Raw genomic sequence first — 6,814 nt, forward strand, 5'->3', positions numbered from 1 at the left:
GTTTATTGAAGAGAGTAACATTTTAAAATTAAAGGTTGTTGAAGTTTTGGAATAAATGATGAATATTGCAGTGAGAATTTTTAGATGCAATTGTACATTATAGACAAAACGTAATTTCTTTTTTTAAAATAACACCTCCAATTCATTTTCGGGAAAACATCTCAATATTATAAATATTGTACATAAGTGTAAGTATTGTCAAATAATTTAGCTTTAAATTAAAATTGGAAGCCTTTGTAGTCTACAATGACTCTTTTTCTGTAAACTGGAAGTTAACCGCTTACAATAAAGCGGTTAACTTTTCTGTAAGTAAACGTTTAAGTTAACGGTTCTGTAAATTCAGTTTGGCAGTGAAAGAGACACTAACGGTTGGTCCTCTTAACGGATGTTGTCGGTCTGACACAGTAATATTTACTGTTGTTTTACTGATCTAACTCAAAAATTAAGATGGGCTGTTAGCGAACTGCCTTAAAGCTCAGATGGCGAAAAAAAAAAAAATAATAAGACATGGAAGTAATTGTAAGATGTTAGCCATGTTAGCACTTTCGAGTGGAACTGACGTTGAGTGGCATATCGGAGGTTTGATCAAGTAAAATTTATGTGGTTGTATTTAACGGCGCATTTCTAAATTAATTAAAATATTAAGATGGGCTGTTCGCGGACGTCCTTAAATTGAACTGCATTAAAACTCCGGTAGCGAGAAAAAAACAAAACCTAACTAATCATAACTTCCATGGTAACATTCCACAAAAAGTGTTTAGCATGAGGTACGTGTGTACTGATGCAGCCGGGCTGAAATTTTTACATTAAATACAACTGAAACGCTACCAGATTTAGTACATTCATTAAACATGACCTAGTAAGTATTGTTTTTTTGTTGACACTTTGTAATTTCGTTTTTTGTAAATGTGGATTTGTACATTTACTGTGTATCACAGCAATAAGAAGACATTTTTAATGTTTTGGTTTTTGTTCACTTTCAGAGGAGGCTTGTTACAGAATACTCGTGGTACTAACACACCTTCTGCCCCCTGTTGGTGGAAGACAATGTAGCATCAAGGATACAATAACACACCTTCTAGATTGTGTGCCGGTAAGTGTTTATCCTTTGATAAATGTTATTTTAAACAGAAATTACATTGAATTCCTGATCATTTCACCAACAAATGTGTTTTGTTTTATTTCTTTTTTTTTGTTTGTTTTGTTTCTAAGACTGGAACAATAATAGCATCCCTTTGGAATGATTCCTGTACTTCATCAACAAACCATCAGCCCCAGCTCATCTGCATCGGTAATCCACGGTCATCAAAGGAGTATGTCATCATTGCGAAAAATGACAAAGTCACCATCCCCCTAGACGATGGACTCACATGTGCTGTGGACAAGCTTTTTAAACTGTACTGGCTGTGTAACTTGTCTTATCCATCCCAACTTGGACCTCTCTTTACATATTTTGAATACATCTTTGATCTTCCATTCTCCACATGAAGAAAAGCAAGGGTGATTGAATTGATTGGACAACTTAAAGCTTGTAAATGAAATGTATTGTTGTCCAAGTACATTACTTGGATGAACTTTGTTGAACCAGTGACGCACTTCCGGTTTACTCTGCAAAAACTTTGCTCAAGCAACTAGGATATTAGCTATGGATTTAAAAAAATATATTTTTACCCGTTTGCTGCATAATCAGCACAAAGTAAGCCAACAATGTGAATATAATTGTTCAGACCACCTCCGAAACCAAAGCACAGTTGTACAGGTTGTACACGTTACGTTAGGGTCACGGCTGCATGTCCTTTATTGGCAGGAGTCAATTATTCTGGAGAGACCGCTATATTCGAGAGAAAACATTGCTATCTTAAAACATTTCTTGAAATTAGACAATTTTCTTCTTGTTCTAAATCTTTATTGAAGTTCAAAACAAAAGAAGATACACATTGTACAACAGCTGAAAATATGAAGAATTTAAACGAAGTAGCCCACTTCATTTTGTTTTGGAGCAAGATGGGGTGACGGTGACGTCATCGGCAAAATTATAACTTTTAATACCTCAAAGACGAAAGCTGCACAAACGACAGTTTTAACTGCTCAAACAAAGCACTAACGAAGTACCCCACTTTGGTTTGTTTGGCGCAAGGTGGGGTGATGGTGATGTCATCGGCCAAAATTATAACTTTTAATATCTCGCAAACGAAAGCTGCACAAACAAAAATTTAAACGGAGCACTAACGAAGTGACCCACTTTGGTTTGTTTTGGAGCAATATGGCGGGATGGTGAACTCTGGATGACCTAAAAAATTATTTTTAATATCTCAGAAACCAAAACTGCACAAACGGAAATTGACGCAAAATTGGCTCGATTTTGTGTTGGTAGTAAAAATATTGCAGAGGTAGTTAAAAAGGTAGCAAAAAGTAGTAAATTCAACTCTGGGATTCCTGTAATAAACCCTGCCCATGTACTCTTGCATTTAGCCTAAAATCATAAGTTTGATTTTGATTTAGGGAAACTTTAAGTTGGGTTTCTGCTGGCTTTCTCTAACAGACTTCTGAATTCTTTATAAAACATCTGGATATATGCTGAGATTAAATTACACACAACAGTGGGATTTCTAAAGGCAACTGGTTCATTTTTGTTACTTAGGACACCTTTTCCTTTGATCAACTTTACAGGTTGACACCATGTCTGCATTGGTCTATCATTTTGGTCTGTCAACATACAAAAGAGAAAATAAACACTGGTTTCACGAAAGTACCCATCCTGTGCTGATGTCCACTGAGGATGGGGACTCTTTGATTGCAACCTGCTGCAGGAGTTCGTTATTCTTCCTCTCAGCAGGAGTTGGAGATCCCTCTCCTTCTTCTGTTATTTTCCTCTTCAGTCTCCTCACAATCCTCGTCTGGTTCTGGTGGCTTTTGGATGGTCCGAACATCTTAGAAACCCTGGTCCATTTTCTGCGGATCTCTTTCTTAACCCTGTTCCTTCTCTTCGGTGTGCTGCCTTTAATAGGCTCTGCACTCTGTGGCATATTCCAGTAGAAATATTCCAGTAGAAGTCCAGTTGGACTGAAAGCTCTTTCCTCTGGATCAATCAGGAGTCAGCAGATGCTCGCTGCAGGGCGCCACCCACCTGTGGGTGCCATGGAAACCCTCTGGAGCAAGTCAAATGTTGTTCTGGGGAGACTGTTGTCTGAGTTTTCCCTCTTGGATCTGTAACCACAGCAACTCCCAACCTTGGGTAGGAGAAAGATGATGACTCCATGAAATCCTGTCTGATGCTGAAAGTCATCCTGTTGTTCCTTCATGGCTGCTGTTAGAAGTTTGTTGTTGCTCACCGTGTTTGGCGTTTTCCCAGAAAGCTCGATAACCTTCTTGTGTTATGAGGTTTCTTTGATTGCGACCTGCTGCAGGAGTTCGTTATTCTTCCTCTCAGCAGGAGTTGGAGATCCCTCTCCTTCTTCTGTTATTTTCCTCTTCAGTCTCCTCACAATCCTCGTCTGGTTCTGGTGGTTTTTGGATGGTCCGAACATCTTAGAAACCCTGGTCCATTTTCTGCGGGTCTCTTTCTTAGCCCTTTTCCTTCTCTTTGGTGTGCTGCCTTTAATAGGCTCTGCACTCTGTGGCTTCATGCTGCTGCTGCTGATCTCTAAAGTAAGAGATGTTGGGAATTAATAGTGATTATTTTTTACATGTTTGGTCTGTCACCATAAGCAAATTAACTTTAGTCTCATCAAATCGGCCAACCTACGAGGATGTCAACTGAGGAGGAAGACTCTCTGGTTGGAACCTGCTCCTGGGGGTTTTCCTTACTACACTTGGCCGGTGTTGAACCTTCTTCTTTTCCTTCCATCATCTTCCTCTTCAGTAACCTCCTGGTTCTGATCTGGTCCTGGCAGCTTCTTGAGGTTCCGGCAATCTCAGAGGACCTGATCCTTTTTCTTTGGATCTCACAGTCCTCAGCAGACTCTGTGCGTTGTAGCATCATACTGCCGCTTCTGTCTATTGTGAGTAATATTGTGGAAAATTAATGATTGTTTAGAGTTCATGTTTAGTATTTTTGAATTACCTCACATACTGATATCTGATCAGGGACTTTATTAACAAACTGATGAACATTTAAGTCTTTTTCATCCAAATTCATGCTTCTCCGAGAAGCCAACAGAGATTTCAATGTTCCTAACCAATAATAAAACAGAAATTCTGAGTGACAAAAACTCTAAATATCTTAACTATATATTAAGAGGTTTATAAGACTGTTATGTGTGTAAAATGACCTAAATTGTTACATTCACTACACTCTAAAACATTTGAGCAGCATTTAGTTGTGTCTACTAACTTCTACTCTTTAAGTCAAATAAATTTAGCATTTGATTTTAAATCTGAATATGTGAGTTTGTGTTAACTTTTTATGAATTTTGTCGAACCTCCAAGAATAAACTAGTTTTTAGGTTAGTACTTAAAAAGACCTGAAAGAAAACAAAACAGGAACTATTTCCCAGAGTGCTTAGCGGCATGTTTTTGTATCTTGTGTTGCACCGTGAGAGAGATGGAAGTATGTTGTGTTATGAAGGCAAATGTTTATTTTAATGCAACTGATAGTCTGAAAAGGTTGAGGACAACGTCTTGTTTCCACTGAATGGTTTTGAGCAGAATTTATTGTGATGTTTATCAGTTCAGAAAGTTTGTTCATGTAATTTGAAACAAGAATTTAAATTATTCTTAAGTAAAATAGTTATTTTAACTTGTGAATGATAATAGAGAAATGTGAACTCTTTTACTAGGTGAGGGCAGTTTTCTTCTTGTGTATTGTGAAATAATTGGTTTAAATTGCAGCATTAAGTTAAAACTCAATTCAAGATTAATGAACTTAAAAAAAGTTTAAACAAAGTGTATCTTGTTTAATCAACTGCATGAACTTTAATTTCTGAATTAAAACAAAACCCTAACCCTTTTCTTGACTTTCATTTTCAAGTTAAACCACCTTCAAATGTTTTACGGTGTAACTTTCCAAAAACTGAAACATAAACCTTGTCTTATTAAGAGTGAAACACAAACTCTTTACCTTTTGTTCTCCTGAACACTGGCCTTTTACGCTCCTGTTCAGATTCTTTATCCATTTTGGTGTAGGAGTTTTCAGTGTTATTCACTAGAAGAGACAGCAGGTTTAACTGTTATAGTTATGTCTCACTCTGTCAGAGATTTCTGGTGAACTGAGCTCAAATAGAATGTTGGGTTCTGACACCAACCAGTGTGACATCACGAAGAACATTCCAAAATGTTGGTTACAAAGAATGAAAGTGATGATGGGGACTGCACACAGGCGGATCTAGAAAAATATCTATGGGGTGGCAAGAGGGTGGCAATGATTTTTTTCAGGGGTAATGATGTGAAGGTTTGGAAAACATTTGAACATTTGTGCAAACAAGTAGGAATTTTAAAATATAAACGCTGTTTTCAGAGAGCAGAAAAAAATATCTGAGCTAAGTTAAAACTTGCTTTAAAATCCAAAGTATATTTGATTTTAAACAAAGAGAGATATAACCATTTGTATTTGTGTTCCTAAATACAGAATGATTCCACTCACATGGTATCTGACCTCACTGTCCTTTTCTACAGGTGTTGCATGTTAAGCGGAGTCAGTGATGCTCTGAGATTATGCAGCTGAAGTCGACCAGCAGCTGCTTGCTAGATGCTCTTTCTCTCCAGGAAGGTGCGTACTGCAGATGATACCTGTCATTATTTATGGTCTTTCTGCAACAAAGTCTAGGAATCGCTCTTGGTCTGACCCCGCCCTGAAGCCTTTATGCCATGTGAGACCCCACCTGAGGTGAAACTCACAGACAGCCAAGACTTCAAGACCACAGGGGTACTCAAACCCCTCCACCACGTTAAGGTGGCGATTCTGCGAAGGGGAGGAAACCAGCAGACTGCATCAGAGCTTTATATCAATGCAGTCCCCCATCCTGAGCAAGCATGGGGCGACAGTGGAGAGGAAACATTCCCCTTTCAAAGGAAGAGACCTCTGACAGAACCAGGCTCAGGACGGGCGGCCATCTGCCTCGACCGGCTGGGGTTGGAGAGGACAGGAAAGTGGACAAGACAAACAAAACATTCACTGGAGCTCTGGCTCTGATGGAAGAACAGACCTAAAATGACAAAGAACATGTTAGTGGGCCGATATTGTTGTCTGAGTGGAGTTACAAAAACAGCACATAGATGTCTTCCAAGATAATCTAGATGTGGAGGAAAACATAGTCAACAGAACACCTAAAAGACTAAGTGACAGAACATTACAAAAAACATATGAGGTTTGTTGTGTCTGGTGCCTGTCTAATGTCTGGATTTGATGAAAGACAAGAAAATGAAGACAAGGGGCAGGAGAGGAAGTGAGACAGGATCTGGTGAAGCATGAAAATGTGACTAATGACCAGCAAAATCAATATACATTGCACAAATACATATATAAACTACAAATACAAGGATACTTTGTTCCTCATTTTCTCAGCTGCTCTGTATCTTTGTGTGAATGTAACTATGTGATAGTTCCTGTAGTTGTGTCCCAACTGTGTGTTGAAATCTGCATGTTTATGGTTAAAAACTATCAACAACATAAATGTAGGCCATTTCTATGGAACCCATGAGGGTTCATGTCATCTTCATCTGGGTCCCTGCATCTCTCCTCACCACCATCAACCACACCACCTGACAGAGCTGAGAAACATAGTCCCTCCAACATGAACCGAAGTGACACGGTGCAGTCAGACATATTTAAAGTATGTGAGGGTATGATGACTATCACTGATAAAATGGAGTACCT

Source organism: Poecilia mexicana, unplaced genomic scaffold (genome assembly GCF_051168715.1).
Source record: "Poecilia mexicana isolate PSO_F unplaced genomic scaffold, ASM5116871v1 scaffold_8, whole genome shotgun sequence".
In the NCBI taxonomy this organism is placed as follows: domain Eukaryota; kingdom Metazoa; phylum Chordata; class Actinopteri; order Cyprinodontiformes; family Poeciliidae; genus Poecilia; species Poecilia mexicana.